Genomic DNA, 24,639 nt, shown 5'->3' on the forward strand with positions numbered 1-24,639 from the left:
TTGCTGTGTATAATAACTATATACAGAGCTGGGTATATGGCTGGCAGTACATAGATAAACAGATATCCGCACCCTTCGTGTGACGCTAACCATGGCATATTTATGACCCCCTGTTGCAGGTCCATGGTGCTGATATAGACACTTCCACGAGTTTGAGGTTTAAGACGCTGGAAAAGGGAGTCATTTCAGCAAGAAAAGTGAGAGCAACTTGTGAGTAAGATTCTGGGGCAGACAAGATTAAGGGAGGGGGTGTTATAATGGCCGTCGACATCCACCTGGCTAGATCTATCAATAATGTGCACGATGAGTGACACTGAGTGATAGGTGAGTGTCTCACTCACAAGCCTATGTGGGCTCCATTCATGCAGCTCTGGCCATGATAATAACGGGGGTTTGTGTAATATGGACGGAGGGGAGTTACACTGCATTGAAGTGGGTGGATGCACTAAAATTTGTGTCATTTGGGACCCTCTTCACATACACCTTTTTACTAACGTATAAAGATTTTGTATCTTATGTGTCTTTTTACGATATACACTTTATTCCCTTTCTAGCTCTCAGTAACACTTCAGTAGTTTATTATTTCACCAATATTATACATTTTGGGGGGTTAATTGTATCAAACACTATTTTGCTGGTTTTTAGAGAGTGCTGAAAGATTAGAGGGTAAGCTCTTCAAGACAGGGGCGCCAGAAAAATTCTGTGTATAGCGCTGACGCACATTGTAAGCGCGATATGAGGAAAATAACTTTATCCAATAATTTATATATTTTAGTACTCAACATAATGAGGGCAAAAGGAGCAAAATAATTATTAAAGCAAATACATTGGTGGTATGTTTCAGTGTTAAAGGAGGCATATGAAATAAAAGTATATAGAGGCTGTAGGGGGGGGCACGTGAGGGAGTACCTAGTCACTGAAATAGTACTGCATCTATTCAGGGTGTAACCGTTAGGCGGCAGAATGTGGGGGGGGGCGGCAGAATGTGGGGGGGCGGCAGAATGTGGGGGGGCGGCAGAATGTGGGGGGGGCGGCAGAATGTGGGGGGGGCGGCAGAATGTGGGGGGGGCGGCAGAATGTAGGGGGGCGGCAGAATGTGGGGGGGCGGCAGAATGTGGGGGGGGGCGGCAGAATGTGGGGGGGCGGCAGAATGTGGGGGGGGCGGCAGAATGTGGGGGGGGTGGCAGAATGTGGGGGGGTAGGGGCAGAATGTGGGGGGGTGGCAGCAGAATGTGGGGGGGGGTGGCAGCAGAATGTGGGGGGGGGGGGCAGCAGTCTAGCGGCCTAATGTGTTGTAACAGGCAGGGTATTTCTCTGAGCAGGGAGAGAGATGGGCAATTTCCTCCCTCCTGATTGGCTGCTGCTGGGTAATGCAGCCAATCAAGAGGAGCTCTCAGGAGACGGGGGGCGGCGCCAAGAAGAAGGAGGCAGGAGAGAGGCTGCCCAGTGTGAATCTTTTCTGGACTGTGGGAGGGGGGGGGAAGAGAGTGGGAGGGGGGGGGGGGGGGTGAGAGAGTGTCAGTGGGGGGTGGGAGAGAGAGTGTCAGTGCGGGGGGGGGGGGGGGGGTGGGAGAGTGTCAGTGGGGGGGTGGGAGAGAGAGTGGGAGGGTGGGAGAGAGAGTGTCAGTGGGGGGGGTGGGAGAGAGAGTGGTAGGGGGGGAGAGAGAGTGTCAGTGGGTGGGTGGGAGAGAGAGTGGGAGGGGGGGTGAGAGAGTGTCAGTGGGGGGGTGGGAGGGTGGGAGAGAGAGTGTCAGTGGGAGGGGGGGACAAAGAGTGTCAGTGGGGGGGGGGGGGGTGTGTATGAATGTTAGATAAAAAATCTATTTGGTTGAAGAGTAACATTTGTAGGGGGGGGGGTGCCGAGTACCCCGGTACCGAGCCTATATCCACGGAGCAAACGTCCAGCACAGGGGGTGCCGGTTAATACAGTAATGGAATTCATCGCTGCTGCTGGGCTCTGTACAGATGGGGGGGCCGGGGAGGCCTCACCGCGGGTAGCCAAGTGGCCAGACTTGCTTGCCCAAGTGGCCCTTCTCTACCTTCTGTTTCGCAGCAAGAAAACCATATTTTAGGACATGACGAATGTGTCACTGGTTTGTACGCACGAGAAACGTCAGCCAGACACACTAAGGACGTGTCTTGTGATCCCATAAACAAGTCTGCAGCACCATGGCCCCAGAAGCCTCCAGATCTGGGGTGATTTTGTTGAAGGGCAAAGACTGAAGGTCACCACCACAAACGGCGTGACAAGAAAAGACCGTCGTGTGTGTCGCCAATGTGTGTGCAATTCTTTTACGCTAAACATATGTTTAACCTTTTAACGATGGCTACAAATGGATGTTATAGAAACCCTGGAAACCACACTGGGGGTATTTTCTCATAGGGAAATGTTGCAAGTTGAATCCATATGTTCCAGTTCTAGTCATTACTGACAGCACACACCATGTATCCCAAGACGGATCCCATATGGAACTGCTGTGTAATTGTATTCCCACTAGAACACTTAATCCCTTATATTATTATTTTCCTTCATGTTGGGTCAAGCTTTAAAAAAAAACAAAAAAAACGATAAATCCTCTGAAAAAGATGTTTTTTGTTATATTTCTGTATTTTATCTTCGTCCCTTAAATACGGTGTCATGTTTAGGTGCAGCCAGCAGGTGGCGCACGGGCGCCTTTCTTCACAGAACTGCTGGGAATATGGGTTCACAGGTAATACTTACTGCTACATTTGCTGAAAGAGAACTAACTCTGTGTAAATTCAACAATTAATGCATCATGTCTAATCTATAGAAACTCACAGGATAGCCCATAATTCTCTAAAGTAAAGAAAAATGCATAAGTGAAAAAACCTCTACACCAGGGCAGGGGGCCAACTCCAAATCTCAGCCTAGTACAGACACAGCCAACTCCAAATCTCAGCCTAGTACAGACACAGCCATCTCCAAATCTCAGCCTACTACAGACACGGCCATCTTCAGATCTCAGCCTAGTACAGACACGGCCATCTCCTGATCTCAGCCTAGTACATACACGGCCAACTCCAAATCTCAGCCTAGTACAGACACGGCCAACTCCAAATCTCAGCCTAGTACAGACACGGCCAACTCCAAATCTCAGCCTAGTACAGACACGGCCAACTCCAAATCTCAGCCTAGTACAGACACAGCCATCTCCAAATCTCAGCCTAGTACAGACACGGCCAACTCCAAATCTCAGCCTAGTACAGACACGGCCAACTCCAAATCTCAGCCTAGTACAGACACAGCCATCTCCAGATCTCAGCCTAGTACAGACACAGCCAACTCCAGAGATCAGCCTAGTACAGACACAGCCAACTCCAAATCTCAGCCTAGTACAGACACGGCCATCTCAAAATCTCAGCCTAGTACAGACACGGCCATCTCAAAATCTCAGCCTAGTACAGACACGGCCAACTCCAAATCTCAGCCTAGTACAGACACAGCCAACTCCAAATCTCAGCCTAGTACAGACACAGCCAACTCCAAATCTCAGCCTAGTACAGACACAGCCAACTCCAGAGATCAGCCTAGTACAGACACAGCCATCTCCAGATTTCAGCCTAGTACAGACACAGCCAACTCCAAATCTCAGCCTAGTACAGACACGGCCAACTCCAAATCTCAGCCTAGTACAGACACAGCCATCTCCAGAGATCAGCCTAGTACAGACACAGCCATCTCCTGATCTCAGCCTATAACAGACACAGCCAACTCCAAATCTCAGCCTAGTACAGACACGGCCAACTCCAAATCTCAGCCTAGTACAGACACGGCCATCTCCAGATCTCAGCCTAGTACAGACACGGCCATCTCCAGATCTCAGCCTAGTACAGACACAGCCAACTCCAGATCTCAGCCTAGTACAGACACGGCCATCTCAAAATCTCAGCCTAGTACAGACACAGCCATCTCCAGATCTCAGCCTAGTACAGACACGGCCAACTCCAGATTTCAGCCTAGTACAGACACGGCCATCTCCAGATCTCAGCCTAGTACAGACACAGCCAACTCCAAATCTCAGCCTAGTACAGACACGGCGATCTCCAGATCTCAGCCTAGTACAGACACGGCCATCTCCAGATCTCAGCCTAGTACAGACACAGCCAACTCCAAATTTCAGCCTAGTACAGACACAGCCATCTCCAGATCTCAGCCTAGTACAGACACGGCCATCTCCAGATCTCAGCCTAGTACAGACACGGCCATCTCCAGATCTCAGCCTAGTACAGACACGGCCATCTCCAGATCTCAGCCTAGTACAGACACGGCCATCTCCAGATCTCAGCCTAGTACAGACACGGCCATCTCCAGATCTCAGCCTAGTACAGACACGGCCATCTCCAGATCTCAGCCTAGTACAGACACGGCCATCTCCAGATCTCTGCCTAGTACAGACACAGCCATCTCCAGATCTCAGCCTAGTACAGACACGGCCATCTCCAGATCTCAGCCTAGTACAGACACGGCCATCTCCTGATCTCAGCCTAGTACCAGACACGGCCATCTCCAGATCTCAGCCTAGTACAGACACGGCCATCTCCAGATCTCAGCCTAGTACAGACACGGCCATCTCCAGAGATCAGCCTAGTACAGACACGGCCATCTCCAGATCTCAGCCTAGTACAGACACGGCCATCTCCAGAGATCAGCCTAGTACAGACACGGCCATCTCCAGATCTCAGCCTAGTACCAGACACGGCCATCTCCAGATCTCAGCCTAGTACAGACACGGCCATCTCCAGATCTCAGCCTAGTACAGACACGGCCATCTCCAGATATCAGCCTAGTACAGACACGGACAACTCAATTTTTTTTAGTTTTTTAAGATGCTTGGATTTCCTCTTTAAGCTCATAGAATCTCTGTAAATCAGTATCGCTGACCTGAGGAAGAGAGGAGAACTCTCGAAAGCTTGTCTTATAGTATCTATTGTTAGGCCAAATAAAAAAGGTCTCACCTAATACTGAAGTACTCGTTAACTGTGTAAAAACAATGGAATTCTTTTTATAGGCACATTTCCATTGACATGCAAATGAGCTAATTACAGACAAAATTATATTTATCCAAGATTTAAGTCATACTTGGCCTCACTCCCAGCCTAAAATACATCTCTCGGAGAGGTAGGTGGGTGGGTGGGGGGGGGGGCAGAGAGAGCTTTCTGGATAGGCGGGGGAGAATGATGACCGCTAATGTTTTAGGTAATGTCACATTATTTTCACTGATGTAACAGACCTCAGCGAATCAGGAGTTTATGCAAAGAAAACCACTGTACCTACTGCGGGATCGAGATCTTCAACTGGGGGATCTCATTAGAGATCTGCATCCATGATCAATGCCAACCCAGGCCAGCTTGCACTGTATTTCCACACGCCAGTGATAAATAGAGTGTATATTGATTGGGCCCAGTTAATGCATTGTGAGCAGCGTGCCAGGTTTGCAACCTTTCGCAAGCTGTGATAATCCAGATCTAACGTCTTTAAATGAGTCAGAACGCTCTCTGGCTCATGGAAGGCTATGTATGCCGTGCCAGATGTTAAACACAGTGACAGGAAGAAAAATGGCAAAGAAATGGGGTTTACACGTGACTACGCTGCCGTCCCGATGTTCAGAGCCGGAGAATAGGAATTCGAAGACACAATATTCGGAACCGGATGGAAGTCCGTATACCAGACCGACCTCTCGGATTTTTACAAGGTTTAAGGCATCTTCAATTCTTCAGGTGTCTATGTACCAAGCCAAAAGTGGTGCAATTCTGGGGCAAAAATGTATCAAAGAAATAATTCCTCTTGATTTCAATGGTGCAGTTATTTTGCCGAACACTGGCTCCACTTTTGCATTGATAGAGAAACTAAACTGACCTTTAAGTCCCAAATATGAATAAAGTGAATTCATTGCAATTATCCTTTGTATATAACACATTCTCTGCCAATACAATGACTTATTATTTATTATGTAAGGGGCGTCCCAAGTTGGGTGCATACCTTCCCTTATATACAGATGTGCACACCTTCCCTTATATACAGATGTGCACACCTTCCCTTATATACAGATGTGCACACCTTCCCTTATATACAGATGTGCACACCTTCCCTTATATACAGATGTGCACACCTTCCCTTATCTACAGATGTGCACACCTTCCCTTATCTACAGATGTGCACACCTTCCCTTATCTACACTACAGATGTGCACACCTTCCCTTATCTACAGATGTGCACACCTTCCCTTATCTACAGATGAAATACCTTCCCTTATCTATAAATGTGCACACCTTCCCTTATCTACAGATGTGCACACCTTCCCTTATCTACAGATGTGCACACCTTCCCTTGTATACAGATGTGCACACCTTCCCTTATATACAGATGTGGACACCTTCCCTTGTATACTGATGTGCACACCTTCCCTTATATACAGATGTGCACACCTTCCCTTATCTACAGATGTGCACACCTTCCCTTATATACAGATGTGCACACCTTCCCTTATATACAGATGTGCACACCTTCCCTTATATACAGATGTGCACACCTTCCCTTATATACAGATGTGCACACCTTCCCTTATCTACAGATGTGCACACCTTCCCTTGTATACAGATGTGCACACCTTCCCTTGTATACTGATGTGCACACCTTCCCTTATATACAGATGTGGACACCTTCCCTTGTATACTGATGTGCACACCTTCCCTTATATACAGATGTGCACACCTTCCCTTATCTACAGATGTGCACACCTTCCCTTATATACAGATGTGCACACCTTCCCTTATATACAGATGTGCACACCTTCCCTTATATACAGATGTGCACACCTTCCCTTATATACAGATGTGCACACCTTCCCTTATATACAGATGTGCACACCTTCCCTTATATACAGATGTGCACACCTTCCCTTATATACAGATGTGCACACCTTCCCTTGTATACAGATGTGCACACCTTCCCTTGTATACAGATGTGCACACCTTCCCTTATATACAGATGTGCACACCTTCCCTTATATACTGATGTGCACACCTTCCCTTATATACAGATGTGCACACCTTCCCTTATCTACAGATGTGCACACCTTCCCTTGTATACAGATGTGCACACCTTCCCTTATATACAGATGTGCACACCTTCCCTTGTATACAGATGTGCACACCTTCCCTTGTATACAGATATGCACACCTTCCCTTATATACAGATGTGCACACCTTCCCTTATATACAGATGTGCACACCTTCCCTTATATACAGATGTGCACACCTTCCCTTATATACAGATGTGCACACCTTCCCTTATATACAGATGTGCACACCTTCCCTTGTATACAGATGTGCACACCTTCCCTTATATACAGATGTGCACACCTTCCCTTATATACAGATGGGAAACAGGGGGTCTCCGGAACAACATTCATTGCTGCGATGGGTTCCATACTTACCTAGGATAGGTGCTGCTGGTACGTCTGCCTGTGTACATCCCGTACATCACGTGGCCAACAGGACGCTGCGATGGATGACGACATGGCGTCTGTTGGCCACGTGATGCAGCAGATATAAATCTCCATTTTGTTTGCCTTGTAGGGAGGGTCTGACGGCCGCCACCTCGCGACGTATCTCGGGAATCGGGATTCCTGGAGCTAAAATAGAGAGGGGGGGGGGTAAAAATAAAATGTCAGTAGGGCAAACTGCTCCTTTAACCCTTTGAGTGCCGGAGGGATAGTGGTGCCTGAGTGCCGTGGCCATTCCGGCACATTCTGGGCACCGGGAGAGGATGTTTCCACCGCCTCCGTTTCATTACAGTGCAGATCAAAGCACGAAAAACAGATCCTTTGAGGATAAACGTAGTGACCACCTCATGGGGCCCCTGGGACTGCCAGTCTCCACGATGTAGTGACTATGTCTTGGGGCCCCTGGGAGAGCCAGTCCCCACAATGTAGTGACTATGTCTTGGGGCCCTGGGACTGCCAGTCTCCATGATGTAGTGACTATGTCTTGGGGCCCCTGGGAGAGCCAGTCCCCTTGATGTAGTGACTGTCTCGGGGCCCCCAGACTGCCAGTCCCCATGATGTAGTGACTATGTCTTGGGGCCCCTGGGAGAGCCAGTCCCCACAATGTAGTGACTATGTCTTGGGGCCCTGGGACTGCCAGTCTCCATGATGTAGTGACTATGTCTTGGGGCCCCTGGGAGAGCCAGTCCCCACAATGTAGTGACTATGTCTTGGGGCCCTGGGACTGCCAGTCTCCATGATGTAGTGACTATGTCTTGGGGCCCCTGGGAGAGCCAGTCCCCTTGATGTAGTGACTGTCTCGGGGCCCCCAGACTGCCAGTCCCCATGATGTAGTGACTATGTCTTGGGCCCCTGGGACTGCCAGTCCCCATGATGTAGTGACTATGTCTTGGGCCCCTGGGAGTGCCAGTCCCCATGATGTAGTGACTATGTCTTGGGCCCCTGGGACTGCCAGTCTCCATGATGTAGTGACTATGTCTTGGGGCCCCTGGGAGAGCCAGTCCCCTTGATGTAGTGACTGTCTCGGGGCCCCCAGACTGCCAGTCCCCATGATGTAGTGACTATGTCTTGGGCCCCTGGGACTGCCAGTCCCCATGATGTAGTGACTATGTCTTGGGCCCCTGGGAGTGCCAGTCCCCATGATGTAGTGACTCTGTCTTGGGGCCCCTGGGAGAGCCAGTCCCCTTGATGTAGTGACTGTCTCGGGGCCCCCAGACTGCCAGTCCCCATGATGTAGTGACTATGTCTTGGGCCCCTGGGACTGCCAGTCCCCATGATGTAGTGACTATGTCTTGGGCCCCTGGGAGTGCCAGTCCCCATGATGTAGTGACTATGTCTTGGGCCCCTGGGACTGCCAGTCTCCATGATGTAGTGACTATGTCTTGGGGCCCCTGGGAGAGCCAGTCCCCTTGATGTAGTGACTGTCTCGGGGCCCCCAGACTGCCAGTCCCCATGATGTAGTGACTATGTCTTGGGCCCCTGGGACTGCCAGTCCCCATGATGTAGTGACTATGTCTTGGGCCCCTGGGAGTGCCAGTCCCCATGATGTAGTGACTCTGTCTTGGGGCCCCTGGGACTGACAGTCCCCATGATGTAGTGACTATGTCTTGGGCCCCTGGGAGTGCCAGTCCCCATGATGTAGTGACTATGTCTTGGGGCCCCTGGGACTGACAGTCCCCATGATGTAGTGACTATGTCTTGGGCCCCTGGGACTGCCAGTCCCCATGATGTAGTGACTATGTCTTGGGCCCCTGGGAGAGCCAGTCCCCATGATGTAGTGACTATGTCTTGGGGCCCCTGGGACTGACAGTCTCCATGATGTAGTGACTATGTCTTGGGCCCCTGGGAGTACAAGTCCCCATGATGTAGTGACTATGTCTTGGGGCCCCTGGGACTGACAGTCCCCATGATGTAGTGACTATGTCTTGGGCCCCTGGACTGCCAGTCCCCATGATGTAGTGACTATGTCTTGGGGCCCCTGGGAGAGCCAGTCCCCATGATGTAGTGACTATGTCTTGGGGCCCCTGGGAGTGCCAGTCCCCACGATGTAGTGACTATGTCTTGGGCCCCTGGGACTGCCAGTCCCCATGATGTAGTGACTATGTCTTGGGCCCCTGGGACTGCCAGTCCCCATGATGTAGTGACTATGTCTTGGGCCCCTGGGACTGCCAGTCCCCATGATGTAGTGACTATGTCTTGGGCCCCTGGGACTGCCAGTCTCCATGATGTAGTGACTATGTCTTGGGCCCCTGGGACTGCCAGTCCCCATGATGTAGTGACTATGTCTTGGGCCCCTGGGACTGCCAGTCCCCATGATGTAGTGACTATGTCTTGGGCCCCTGGGACTGCCAGTCTCCATGATGTAGTGACTATGTCTTGGGCCCCTGGGAGAGCCAGTCCCCTTGATGTAGTGACTGTCTCGGGGCCCCCAGACTGCCAGTCCCCATGATGTAGTGACTATGTCTTGGGCCCCTGGGACTGCCAGTCCCCATGATGTAGTGACTATGTCTTGGGCCCCTGGGACTGCCAGTCCCCATGATGTAGTGACTATGTCTTGGGCCCCTGGGAGAGCCAGTCCCCTTGATGTAGTGACTGTCTCGGGGCCCCCAGACTGCCAGTCCCCATGAAGTGATGACTATGTCTTGGGGCCCCTGGACTGCCAGTCCCCATGATGTAGTGACTATGTCTTGGGCCCCTGGGACTGCCAGTCCCCATGATGTAGTGACTATGTCTTGGGGCCCCTGGGAGAGCCAGTCCCCATGATGTAGTGACTATGTCTTGGGGCCCCTGGGAGTGCCAGTCCCCTTGATGTAGTGACTGTCTCGGGGCCCCCAGACTGCCAGTCCCCATGATGTAGTGACTATGTCTTGGGGCCCCTGGGAGAGCCAGTCCCCTTGATGTAGTGACTATGTCTTGGGGCCCCTGAGACTGCCAGTCCCCACGATGTAGTGACTATGTCTTGGGGCCCCTGGGAGAGCCAGTCCCCATGATGTAGTGACTATGTCTTGGGGCCCCTGGGAGTGCCAGTCCCCATGATGTAGTGACTATGTCTTGGGGCCCCTGGGAGAGCCAGTCCCCTTGATGTAGTGACTATGTCTTGGGGCCCCTGAGACTGCCAGTCCCCACGATGTAGTGACTATGTCTTGGGGCCCCTGGGAGAGCCAGTCTCCACGATGTAGTGACTATGTCTTGGGCCCCTGGGAGTGCCAGTCCCCATGATGTAGTGACTATGTCTTGGGCCCCTGGGAGTGCCAGTCCCCATGATGTAGTGACTATGTCTTGGGCCCCTGGGACTGCCAGTCCCCTTGATGTAGTGACTATGTCTTGGGCCCCTGGGAGTGCCAGTCCCCATGATGTAGTGACTATGTCTTGGGCCCCTGGGACTGCCAGTCCCCATGATGTAGTGACTATGTCTTGGGCCCCTGGGACTGCCAGTCCCCATGATGTAGTGACTATGTCTTGGGCCCCTGGGACTGCCAGTCTCCATGATGTAGTGACTATGTCTTGGGCCCCTGGGAGAGCCAGTCCCCTTGATGTAGTGACTGTCTCGGGGCCCCCAGACTGCCAGTCCCCATGATGTAGTGACTATGTCTTGGGCCCCTGGGACTGCCAGTCCCCATGATGTAGTGACTATGTCTTGGGCCCCTGGGACTGCCAGTCCCCATGATGTAGTGACTATGTCTTGGGCCCCTGGGAGAGCCAGTCCCCTTGATGTAGTGACTGTCTCGGGGCCCCCAGACTGCCAGTCCCCATGAAGTGATGACTATGTCTTGGGGCCCCTGGACTGCCAGTCCCCATGATGTAGTGACTATGTCTTGGGCCCCTGGGACTGCCAGTCCCCATGATGTAGTGACTATGTCTTGGGGCCCCTGGGAGAGCCAGTCCCCATGATGTAGTGACTATGTCTTGGGGCCCCTGGGAGTGCCAGTCCCCTTGATGTAGTGACTGTCTCGGGGCCCCCAGACTGCCAGTCCCCATGATGTAGTGACTATGTCTTGGGGCCCCTGGGAGAGCCAGTCCCCTTGATGTAGTGACTATGTCTTGGGGCCCCTGAGACTGCCAGTCCCCACGATGTAGTGACTATGTCTTGGGGCCCCTGGGAGAGCCAGTCCCCATGATGTAGTGACTATGTCTTTGGGCCCCTGGGAGTGCCAGTCCCCATGATGTAGTGACTATGTCTTGGGGCCCCTGGGAGAGCCAGTCCCCTTGATGTAGTGACTATGTCTTGGGGCCCCTGAGACTGCCAGTCCCCACGATGTAGTGACTATGTCTTGGGGCCCCTGGGAGAGCCAGTCTCCACGATGTAGTGACTATGTCTTGGGCCCCTGGGAGTGCCAGTCCCCATGATGTAGTGACTATGTCTTGGGCCCCTGGGAGTGCCAGTCCCCATGATGTAGTGAATATGTCTTGGGCCCCTGGGAGTGCCAGTCCCCATGATGTAGTGACTATGTCTTGGGCCCCTGGGACTGCCAGTCCCCTTGATGTAGTGACTATGTCTTGGGCCCCTGGGAGTGCCAGTCCCCATGATGTAGTGACTCTGTCTTGGGGCCCCTGGGACTGACAGTCCCCATGATGTAGTGACTATGTCTTGGGGCCCCTGGGAGTGCCAGTCCCCATGATGTAGTGACTATGTCTTGGGGCCCCTGGGACTGACAGTCCCCATGATGTAGTGACTATGTCTTGGGCCCCTGGGACTGCCAGTCCCCATGATGTAGTGACTATGTCTTGGGCCCCTGGGAGAGCCAGTCTCCATGATGTAGTGACTATGTCTTGGGGCCCCTGGGACTGACAGTCCCCATGATGTAGTGACTATGTCTTGGGCCCCTGGGACTGCCAGTCCCCATGATGTAGTGACTATGTCTTGGGCCCCTGGGAGTACCAGTCCCCATGATGTAGTGACTATGTCTTGGGGCCCCTGGGACTGACAGTCCCCATGATGTAGTGACTATGTCTTGGGCCCCTGGACTGCCAGTCCCCATGATGTAGTGACTATGTCTTGGGGCCCCTGGGAGAGCCAGTCCCCATGATGTAGTGACTATGTCTTGGGGCCCCTGGGAGTGCCAGTCCCCACGATGTAGTGACTATGTCTTGGGCCCCTGGGACTGCCAGTCCCCATGATGTAGTGACTATGTCTTGGGCCCCTGGGACTGCCAGTCCCCATGATGTAGTGACTATGTCTTGGGCCCCTGGGACTGCCAGTCCCCATGATGTAGTGACTATGTCTTGGGCCCCTGGGACTGCCAGTCCCCATGATGTAGTGACTATGTCTTGGGCCCCTGGGACTGCCAGTCTCCATGATGTAGTGACTATGTCTTGGGCCCCTGGGAGAGCCAGTCCCCTTGATGTAGTGACTGTCTCGGGGCCCCCAGACTGCCAGTCCCCATGATGTAGTGACTATGTCTTGGGCCCCTGGGACTGCCAGTCCCCATGATGTAGTGACTATGTCTTGGGCCCCTGGGACTGCCAGTCCCCATGATGTAGTGACTATGTCTTGGGCCCCTGGGAGAGCCAGTCCCCTTGATGTAGTGACTGTCTCGGGGCCCCCAGACTGCCAGTCCCCATGAAGTGATGACTATGTCTTGGGGCCCCTGGACTGCCAGTCCCCATGATGTAGTGACTATGTCTTGGGGCCCCTGGGAGAGCCAGTCCCCATGATGTAGTGACTATGTCTTGGGGCCCCTGGGAGAGCCAGTCCCCATGATGTAGTGACTATGTCTTGGGGCCCCTGGGAGAGCCAGTCCCCATGATGTAGTGACTATGTCTTGGGGCCCCTGGGAGTGCCAGTCCCCTTGATGTAGTGACTGTCTCGGGGCCCCCAGACTGCCAGTCCCCATGATGTAGTGACTATGTCTTGGGGCCCCTGGGAGAGCCAGTCCCCTTGATGTAGTGACTATGTCTTGGGGCCCCTGGGAGAGCCAGTCCCCTTGATGTAGTGACTATGTCTTGGGCCCCTGGGAGTGCCAGTCCCCATGATGTAGTGACTATGTCTTGGGGCCCCTGGGAGAGCCAGTCCCCTTGATGTAGTGACTATGTCTTGGGCCCCTGGGAGTGCCAGTCCCCATGATGTAGTGACTATGTCTTGGGCCCCTGGGACTGACAGTCCCCATGATGTAGTGACTATGTCTTGGGCCCCTGGGACTGCCAGTCCCCATGATGTAGTGACTATGTCTTGGGCCCCTGGGACTGCCAGTCCCCATGATGTAGTGACTATGTCTTGGGCCCCTGGGACTGCCAGTCCCCATGATGTAGTGACTATGTCTTGGGCCCCTGGGACTGCCAGTCCCCATGATGTAGTGACTATGTCTTGGGCCCCTGGGAGAGCCAGTCCCCTTGATGTAGTGACTGTCTCGGGGCCCCCAGACTGCCAGTCCCCATGAAGTGATGACTATGTCTTGGGGCCCCTGGACTGCCAGTCCCCATGATGTAGTGACTATGTCTTGGGCCCCTGGGACTGCCAGTCCCCATGATGTAGTGACTATGTCTTGGGGCCCCTGGGAGAGCCAGTCCCCATGATGTAGTGACTATGTCTTGGGGCCCCTGGGAGAGCCAGTCCCCATGATGTAGTGACTATGTCTTGGGGCCCCTGGGAGAGCCAGTCCCCATGATGTAGTGACTATGTCTTGGGGCCCCTGGGAGTGCCAGTCCCCTTGATGTAGTGACTGTCTCGGGGCCCCCAGACTGCCAGTCCCCATGATGTAGTGACTATGTCTTGGGGCCCCTGGGAGAGCCAGTCCCCTTGATGTAGTGACTATGTCTTGGGGCCCCTGAGACTGCCAGTCCCCACGATGTAGTGACTATGTCTTGGGGCCCCTGGGAGAGCCAGTCCCCATGATGTAGTGACTATGTCTTGGGGCCCCTGGGAGAGCCAGTCCCCTTGATGTAGTGACTATGTCTTGGGCCCCTGGGACTGCCAGTCTCCACGATGTAGTGACTATGTCTTGGGCCCCTGGGAGTGCCAGTCCCCATGATGTAGTGACTATGTCTTGGGCCCCTGGGAGTGCCAGTCCCCATGATGTAGTGACTATGTCTTGGGGCCCCTGGGAGAGCCAGTCCCCTTGATGTAGTGACTATGTCTTGGGCCCCTGGGAGTGCCAGTCCCCATGATGTAGTGACTATGTCTTGGGCCCCTGGGACTGACAGTCCCCATGATGTAGTGACTATGTCTTGGGCCCCTGGGACTGCCAGTCCCCATGATGTAGTGACTATGTCTTGGGCCCCTGGGACTGCCAGTCCCCATGATGTAGTGACTATGTCTTGGGCCCCTGGGACTGCCAGTCCCCATGATGTAGTGACTATGTCTTGGGCCCCTGGGACTGCCAGTCTCCATGATGTAGTGACTATGTCTTGGGGCCCCTGGGAGAGCCAGTCCCCTTGATGTAGTGACTGTCTCGGGGCCCCCAGACTGCCAGTCCCCATGATGTAGTGACTATGTCTTGGGCCCCTGGGACTGCCAGTCCCCATGATGTAGTGACTATGTCTTGGGCCCCTGGGAGTGCCAGTCCCCATGATGTAGTGACTCTGTCTTGGGGCCCCTGGGACTGACAGTCCCCATGATGTAGTGACTATGTCTTGGGCCCCTGGGAGTGCCAGTCCCCATGATGTAGTGACTATGTCTTGGGGCCCCTGGGACTGACAGTCCCCATGATGTAGTGACTATGTCTTGGGCCCCTGGGACTGCCAGTCCCCATGATGTAGTGACTATGTCTTGGGCCCCTGGGAGAGCCAGTCCCCATGATGTAGTGACTATGTCTTGGGGCCCCTGGGACTGACAGTCTCCATGATGTAGTGACTATGTCTTGGGCCCCTGGGAGTACAAGTCCCCATGATGTAGTGACTATGTCTTGGGGCCCCTGGGACTGACAGTCCCCATGATGTAGTGACTATGTCTTGGGCCCCTGGACTGCCAGTCCCCATGATGTAGTGACTATGTCTTGGGGCCCCTGGGAGAGCCAGTCCCCATGATGTAGTGACTATGTCTTGGGGCCCCTGGGAGTGCCAGTCCCCACGATGTAGTGACTATGTCTTGGGCCCCTGGGACTGCCAGTCCCCATGATGTAGTGACTATGTCTTGGGCCCCTGGGACTGCCAGTCCCCATGATGTAGTGACTATGTCTTGGGCCCCTGGGACTGCCAGTCCCCATGATGTAGTGACTATGTCTTGGGCCCCTGGGACTGCCAGTCTCCATGATGTAGTGACTATGTCTTGGGCCCCTGGGACTGCCAGTCCCCATGATGTAGTGACTATGTCTTGGGCCCCTGGGACTGCCAGTCCCCATGATGTAGTGACTATGTCTTGGGCCCCTGGGACTGCCAGTCTCCATGATGTAGTGACTATGTCTTGGGCCCCTGGGAGAGCCAGTCCCCTTGATGTAGTGACTGTCTCGGGGCCCCCAGACTGCCAGTCCCCATGATGTAGTGACTATGTCTTGGGCCCCTGGGACTGCCAGTCCCCATGATGTAGTGACTATGTCTTGGGCCCCTGGGACTGCCAGTCCCCATGATGTAGTGACTATGTCTTGGGCCCCTGGGAGAGCCAGTCCCCTTGATGTAGTGACTGTCTCGGGGCCCCCAGACTGCCAGTCCCCATGAAGTGATGACTATGTCTTGGGGCCCCTGGACTGCCAGTCCCCATGATGTAGTGACTATGTCTTGGGCCCCTGGGACTGCCAGTCCCCATGATGTAGTGACTATGTCTTGGGGCCCCTGGGAGAGCCAGTCCCCATGATGTAGTGACTATGTCTTGGGGCCCCTGGGAGTGCCAGTCCCCTTGATGTAGTGACTGTCTCGGGGCCCCCAGACTGCCAGTCCCCATGATGTAGTGACTATGTCTTGGGGCCCCTGGGAGAGCCAGTCCCCTTGATGTAGTGACTATGTCTTGGGGCCCCTGAGACTGCCAGTCCCCACGATGTAGTGACTATGTCTTGGGGCCCCTGGGAGAGCCAGTCCCCATGATGTAGTGACTATGTCTTGGGGCCCCTGGGAGTGCCAGTCCCCATGATGTAGTGACTATGTCTTGGGGCCCCTGGGAGAGCCAGTCCCCTTGATGTAGTGACTATGTCTTGGGGCCCCTGAGACTGCCAGTCCCCACGATGTAGTGACTATGTCTTGGGGCCCCTGGGAGAGCCAGTCTCCACGATGTAGTGACTATGTCTTGGGCCCCTGGGAGTGCCAGTCCCCATGATGTAGTGACTATGTCTTGGGCCCCTGGGAGTGCCAGTCCCCATGATGTAGTGACTATGTCTTGGGCCCCTGGGACTGCCAGTCCCCTTGATGTAGTGACTATGTCTTGGGCCCCTGGGAGTGCCAGTCCCCATGATGTAGTGACTATGTCTTGGGCCCCTGGGACTGCCAGTCCCCATGATGTAGTGACTATGTCTTGGGCCCCTGGGACTGCCAGTCCCCATGATGTAGTGACTATGTCTTGGGCCCCTGGGACTGCCAGTCTCCATGATGTAGTGACTATGTCTTGGGCCCCTGGGAGAGCCAGTCCCCTTGATGTAGTGACTGTCTCGGGGCCCCCAGACTGCCAGTCCCCATGATGTAGTGACTATGTCTTGGGCCCCTGGGACTGCCAGTCCCCATGATGTAGTGACTATGTCTTGGGCCCCTGGGACTGCCAGTCCCCATGATGTAGTGACTATGTCTTGGGCCCCTGGGAGAGCCAGTCCCCTTGATGTAGTGACTGTCTCGGGGCCCCCAGACTGCCAGTCCCCATGAAGTGATGACTATGTCTTGGGGCCCCTGGACTGCCAGTCCCCATGATGTAGTGACTATGTCTTGGGCCCCTGGGACTGCCAGTCCCCATGATGTAGTGACTATGTCTTGGGGCCCCTGGGAGAGCCAGTCCCCATGATGTAGTGACTATGTCTTGGGGCCCCTGGGAGTGCCAGTCCCCTTGATGTAGTGACTGTCTCGGGGCCCCCAGACTGCCAGTCCCCATGATGTAGTGACTATGTCTTGGGGCCCCTGGGAGAGCCAGTCCCCTTGATGTAGTGACTATGTCTTGGGGCCCCTGAGACTGCCAGTCCCCACGATGTAGTGACTATGTCTTGGGGCCCCTGGGAGAGCCAGTCCCCATGATGTAGTGACTATGTCTTTGGGCCCCTGGGAGTGCCAGTCCCCATGATGTAGTGACTATGTCTTGGGGCCCCTGGGAGAGCCAGTCCCCTTGATGTAGTGACTATGTCTTGGGGCCCCTGAGACTGCCAGTCCCCACGATGTAGTGACTATGTTTTGGGGCCCCTGGGAGAGCCAGTCTCCACGATGTAGTGACTATGTCTTGGGCCCCTGGGAGTGCCAGTCCCCATGATGTAGTGACTATGTCTTGGGCCCCTGGGAGTGCCAGTCCCCATGATGTAGTGAATATGTCTTGGGCCCCTGGGAGTGCCAGTCCCCATGATGTAGTGACTATGTCTTGGGCCCCTGGGACTGCCAGTCCCCTTGATGTAGTGACTATGTCTTGGGCCCCTGGGAGTGCCAGTCCCCATGATGTAGTGACTCTGTCTTGGGGCCCCTGGGACTGACAGTCCCCATGATGTAGTGACTATGTCTTGGGGCCCCTGGGAGTGCCAGTCCCCATGATGTAGTGACTATGTCTTGGGGCCCCTGGGACTGACAGTCCCCATGATGTAGTGACTATGTCTTGGGCCCCTGGGACTGCCAGTCCCCATGATGTAGTGACTATGTCTTGGGCCCCTGGGAGAGCCAGTCCCCATGATGTAGTGACTATGTCTTGGGGCCCCTGGGACTGACAGTCCCCATGATGTAGTGACTATGTCTTGGGCCCCTGGGACTGCCAGTCCCCATGATGTAGTGACTATGTCTTGGGCCCCTGGGAGTACCAGTCCCCATGATGTAGTGACTATGTCTTGGGGCCCCTGGGACTGACAGTCCCCATGATGTAGTGACTATGTCTTGGGCCCCTGGACTGCCAGTCCCCATGATGTAGTGACTATGTCTTGGGGCCCCTGGGAGAGCCAGTCCCCATGATGTAGTGACTATGTCTTGGGGCCCCTGGGAGTGCCAGTCCCCACGATGTAGTGACTATGTCTTGGGCCCCTGGGACTGCCAGTCCCCATGATGTAGTGACTATGTCTTGGGCCCCTGGGACTGCCAGTCCCCATGATGTAGTGACTATGTCTTGGGCCCCTGGGACTGCCAGTCCCCATGATGTAGTGACTATGTCTTGGGCCCCTGGGACTGCCAGTCTCCATGATGTAGTGACTATGTCTTGGGCCCCTGGGAGAGCCAGTCCCCTTGATGTAGTGACTGTCTCGGGGCCCCCAGACTGCCAGTCCCCATGATGTAGTGACTATGTCTTGGGCCCCTGGGACTGCCAGTCCCCATGATGTAGTGACTATGTCTTGGGCCCCTGGGACTGCCAGTCCCCATGATGTAGTGACTATGTCTTGGGCCCCTGGGAGAGCCAGTCCCCTTGATGTAGTGACTGTCTCGGGGCCCCCAGACTGCCAGTCCCCATGAAGTGATGACTATGTCTTGGGGCCCCTGGACTGCCAGTCCCCATGATGTAGTGACTATGTCTTGGGGCCCCTGGGAGAGCCAGTCCCCATGATGTAGTGACTATGTCTTGGGGCCCCTGGGAGAGCCAGTCCCCATGATGTAGTGACTATGTCTTGGGGCCCCTGGGAGAGCCAGTCCCCATGATGTAGTGACTATGTCTTGGGGCCCCTGGGAGTGCCAGTCCCCTTGATGTAGTGACTGTCTCGGGGCCCCCAGACTGCCAGTCCCCATGATGTAGTGACTATGTCTTGGGGCCCCTGGGAGAGCCAGTCCCCTTGATGTAGTGACTATGTCTTGGGGCCCCTGGGAGAGCCAGTCCCCTTGATGTAGTGACTATGTCTTGGGCCCCTGGGAGTGCCAGTCCCCATGATGTAGTGACTATGTCTTGGGGCCCCTGGGAGAGCCAGTCCCCTTGATGTAGTGACTATGTCTTGGGCCCCTGGGAGTGCCAGTCCCCATGATGTAGTGACTATGTCTTGGGCCCCTGGGACTGACAGTCCCCATGATGTAGTGACTATGTCTTGGGCCCCTGGGACTGCCAGTCCCCATGATGTAGTGACTATGTCTTGGGCCCCTGGGACTGCCAGTCCCCATGATGTAGTGACTATGTCTTGGGCCCCTGGGACTGCCAGTCCCCATGATGTAGTGACTATGTCTTGGGCCCCTGGGAGAGCCAGTCCCCTTGATGTAGTGACTGTCTCGGGGCCCCCAGACTGCCAGTCCCCATGAAGTGATGACTATGTCTTGGGGCCCCTGGACTGCCAGTCCCCATGATGTAGTGACTATGTCTTGGGGCCCCTGGGACTGCCAGTCCCCATGATGTAGTGACTATGTCTTGGGGCCCCTGGGAGAGCCAGTCCCCATGATGTAGTGACTATGTCTTGGGGCCCCTGGGAGAGCCAGTCCCCATGATGTAGTGACTATGTCTTGGGGCCCCTGGGAGAGCCAGTCCCCATGATGTAGTGACTATGTCTTGGGGCCCCTGGGAGTGCCAGTCCCCTTGATGTAGTGACTGTCTCGGGGCCCCCAGACTGCCAGTCCCCATGATGTAGTGACTATGTCTTGGGGCCCCTGGGAGAGCCAGTCCCCTTGATGTAGTGACTATGTCTTGGGGCCCCTGAGACTGCCAGTCCCCACGATGTAGTGACTATGTCTTGGGGCCCCTGGGAGAGCCAGTCCCCATGATGTAGTGACTATGTCTTGGGGCCCCTGGGAGAGCCAGTCCCCTTGATGTAGTGACTATGTCTTGGGCCCCTGGGACTGCCAGTCTCCACGATGTAGTGACTATGTCTTGGGCCCCTGGGAGTGCCAGTCCCCATGATGTAGTGACTATGTCTTGGGCCCCTGGGAGTGCCAGTCCCCATGATGTAGTGACTATGTCTTGGGGCCCCTGGGAGAGCCAGTCCCCTTGATGTAGTGACTATGTCTTGGGCCCCTGGGAGTGCCAGTCCCCATGATGTAGTGACTATGTCTTGGGCCCCTGGGACTGACAGTCCCCATGATGTAGTGACTATGTCTTGGGCCCCTGGGACTGCCAGTCCCCATGATGTAGTGACTATGTCTTGGGCCCCTGGGAGAGCCAGTCCCCATGATGTAGTGACTATGTCTTGGGGCCCCTGGGAGTGCCTGTCCCCATGTCCGATCTTTAGCGTGTATATTTCACCGTTCCGCGATCAGAAGCCGCCTTACAGATGGGAGAGGAGAATAAGTGTTGAGTTTGCTAACATTTCAGAAATTGGCAAAACCGGCATTAGTGTGAGAGCTATTTACTGATTCACACAGCCAAAAATGTACACTAGTTTTTTTTTATACGAATAACCAATCTTCTCCAATCTTCACTAACTTTGGCAACAACAACAAAATAATCACCAACATGGACACCAAGATGTTCACACGTGGTGTTATCCAGACGTGTCAGTTTAGTGGCTTTTTGAAGAGCTCTGCACGTCCAAAGAGTGTCAAAGGCATGAACGTGAGCAAATGTTCCCACGTCTGTGTCACACATTGTGTGGTCTCCCAGAAACAGGGGAGACGCAGGGAAACATTCCTACAACAGGGCCCAAGCAACAGTGAAAGGCTTCCTTTCTGACAACACGTTAGGAGAAGAAGAAAAGATATATCTTCCCGCAGTTTTAAAGCACGGCCACATTTCTTCCTGGCTATATTCTTTTATGCTTAAACAAAACATATAGATGTGAAAGGTGCTGGCATTACATACAGAGAGAGCTGGCCAGTACATCTGAGGGTTCTGCCATGTAAATATTATGTCTAAGACGTGCATGAGCTTGTTTATTCTAAGTCGGTGGCATCCTTTGCTTCTTCACTTGCTGGATGGGTCTCCGTAAGCAATGTAGGCCTGACACCAAAGTGGCTGAAGCTGCAGGCCCACGACGGACCACAGTGAATTAATGGCAGTGACATGTTTAATGGAATAACCAGGCTTGTCATTGAATTTCCAGCTGGTTTGGTGTCGGTCTCGCTGATTTTTTTTTATCAGTCGTTGATTTCACTGATCAAAATGTGCAGTGTTCCATTCAAATGCATTTTTGGGGGGGCCCAGAATCCCCAAATCTTGCTGATTTTGGTCCCTGGAGGTTGACATCTCTGTATCAGTGAGTTACTTAGTAAAAATGTTTCTGCTTAACATAATGAGTTCCAGGTACAGATATATCCCACATTGCCCTGTTTTGTGGGGTCTGGCTTCTCTGTTACTCTGCCTAGCAATAGCACGCACGTGAATGATTTCTGTGTTATGATATGTGTACACACAAAGCCCTGCACTGTAAGCACACTGACAATAGCCATGCAATGAGATTGCAATCAGGAAATTGATGGTACATAATATAAGGATCATTAGGCACACTTTGTCCTGTTATGTCCTGCTTGGATACATAGAAATTGGTGGCAGATAAGGGTAAAGCTATCAATTTTTGGCAAGTCTCTGCAGGTTTTACATAAGCGGCAATATCTTGGAGATAAAAGTATGAGACTTCTTTACATTTTTATCTGTGATATTTGATGTAAAGCCTTTTATGATGTCTATAGCTGTCCAGAGCACTCTTTCTCTCCCATCCTCTCCAGCCCGTGTCTCCCCACTGCTGGATGAAGCCTCCCCAGTGATCTCCCAGGTCCTGCGGTTACAGCCTCTCTTCTCCGCGTCGCTCCCACATTCCCTCATCCCATCCTCTCCAGCCCGTGTCTCCCCACTGCTGGATGAAGCCTCCTCAGTGATCTCCCAGGTCCTGCGGTTACAGCCTCTCTTCTCCACGTCGCTCCCACACATTCCCTCATCCCATCCTCTCCAGCCCGTGTCTCCCCACTGCTGGATGAAGCCTCCTCAGTGATCTCCCAGGTCCTGCGGTTACAGCCTCTCTTCTCCGCGTCGCTCCCACATTCCCTCATCCCATCCTCCCCAGCCCGTGTCTCCCCACTGCTGGATGAAGCCTCCCCAGTGATCTCCCAGGTCCTGCGGTTACAGCCTCTCTTCTCCGCGTCGCTCCCACATTCCCTCATCCCATCCTCTCCAGCCCTTGTCTCCCCACTGCTGGATGAAGCCTCCCCAGTGATCTCCCAGGTCCTGCAGTTACAGCCTCTCTTCTCCACGTCGCTCCCACACATTCCCTCATCCCATCCTGTCCAGCCCGTGTCTCCCCACTGCTGGATGCAGACTCCCCAGTGATCCCCCAGGTCCTGCGGTTACAGCCTCTCTTCTCCGCGTCGCTCCCACATTCCCTCATCCCATCCTCTCCAGCCCTTGTCTCCCCACTGCTGGATGAAGCCTCCCCAGTGATCTCCCAGGTCCTGCGGTTACAGCCTCTCTTCTCTACGTTGCTCCCACACATTCCCTCATCCCATCCTCCCCAGCCCGTGTCTCCCCACTGCTGGATGAAGCCTCCCCAGTGATCTCCCAGGTCCTGCGGTTACAGCCTCTCTTCTCTACGTTGCTCCCACACATTCCCTCATCCCATCCTCCCCAGCCCGTGTCTCCCCACTGCTGGATGAAGCCTCCCCAGTGACCTCCCAGGTCCTGCGGTTACAGCCTCTCTTCTCCGCATCGCTCCCACATTCCCTCATCCCATCCTCCCCAGCCCGTGTCTCCCCACTGCTGGATGAAGCCTCCCCAGTGATCTCCCAGGTCCTGCGGTTACAGCCTCTCTTCTCCACATCGCTCCCACAAATTCCCTCATCCACGCGCCGAGGGTGCGGTCTCACACGCAGAGGGTGCAGTCTCACACGCCGAGGGTGCGGTCTCACACGCCGAGGGTGCGGTCTCACACGCCGAGTGTGCGGTCCCACACGCCGAGGGTGCGGTCCCACACGCCGAGGGTGCGGTCCCACACGCCGAGGGTGCGGTCCCACACGCCGAGGGTGCGGTCTCACGCCGAGGGCGCGGTCTCACACGCCGAGGGCGCGGTCTCACACGCCGAGGGTGCGGTCCCACACGCCGAGGGTGCGGTCTCACACGCCGAGGGTGCGGTCTCACGCGCCGAGGGCGCGGTTTCTCGCGCCGAGGGTGCGGTCCCACGCGCCAAGGGGCTGTCTCACACACCGAGGGTGCGGTCCCACACGCCGAGGGTGCGGTCCCACACGCCGAGGGTGCGGTCTCACACGCCGAGGGCGCGGTCTCACACGCCGAGGGCGCGGTCCCACACGCCGAGGGCGCGGTCCCACACGCCGAGGGTGCGGTCTCACACGCCGAGGGCGCGGTCTCACACGCCGAGGGCGCGGTCTCACACGCCGAGGGCGCGGTCTCACACGCCGAGGGCGCGGTCTCACACGCCGAGGGCGCGGTCTCACGCGCCGAGGGCGCGGTCTCTCGCGCCGAGGGTGCGGTCCCACGCGCCAAGGGGCTGTCTCACACACCGAGGGTGCGGTCCCACACGCCGAGGGTGCGGTCCCACACGCCGAGGGTGCGGTCCCACACGCCGACTGTGCTAGGGTGACCACTTGTACCGATTTTGCCGGGACAGTCCCGTTTTTTTCATTACTGTCCCGGTAGCCTGCCTGTCCCGGAAATGTCCCGGGTTTTGGCCTTTGTCCCGGTACTTAGATGTGATGTGGAGCGGGCGGCGGTGCGCTAGTCTGCGGCGGCGGAGCTGCGCGAGGAGGGTGCGGGACTCAGCTGGTGAGTTTTTTCACTTGTAGAATAGAATGCGGGGGGGTTGGGCTTTAGACATCCTTCAACCAATCCCCTGCGTGCCGGCCGGAAATCTACAAAGCCCCGCCCCGGCATACTCCTTCATAGTAGAATGCAAAAATGCACGGGATTGGGTGAGAATGCCGAGAGCCGGGGGGCAGAGTATGAGCAGAGCACACCACCCTACACTACCAGGGAGTAACGGTGCAGGAGATTGGTGGCCATTTGAGGAGGATAGGAGCAGCTCAGCAAGACGGCAGGGGATTGGACAGATGCCGGGTGGGAGGGGCCGCAGTGATCCATGGGATGGCAGTGATATCACTGACCTGTGACAGTGACTGCCACGAGGAGCACAGGAGAAGGTGTGTCAGACAGTCTGGAGCTGCTCAGAGGCAAAGCTGCCGCTGCACGTGTGACACAGTCTGTACAATAAGTACTGTAAGTGTAAGTAGCAAC

The 24,639-nt window shown here is 54.7% G+C and overlaps 1 long non-coding RNA gene across 1 annotated transcript in view; it reads right to left on the reverse strand.

The window, feature by feature from the left end:
• The window catches only part of LOC142472500 (uncharacterized), a 37,706-nt gene that overhangs the window by 8,646 nt on the left and 4,421 nt on the right, over positions 1-24,639 (reverse strand). The window contains exon 2 of the long non-coding RNA XR_012789734.1: positions 7,458-7,655. This is a non-coding gene — a long non-coding RNA (uncharacterized LOC142472500). The remainder of the gene's footprint in view (positions 1-7,457; positions 7,656-24,639) is intronic.

Source organism: Ascaphus truei, chromosome 22 (assembly GCF_040206685.1).
Source record: "Ascaphus truei isolate aAscTru1 chromosome 22, aAscTru1.hap1, whole genome shotgun sequence".
Taxonomy (NCBI): domain Eukaryota; kingdom Metazoa; phylum Chordata; class Amphibia; order Anura; family Ascaphidae; genus Ascaphus; species Ascaphus truei.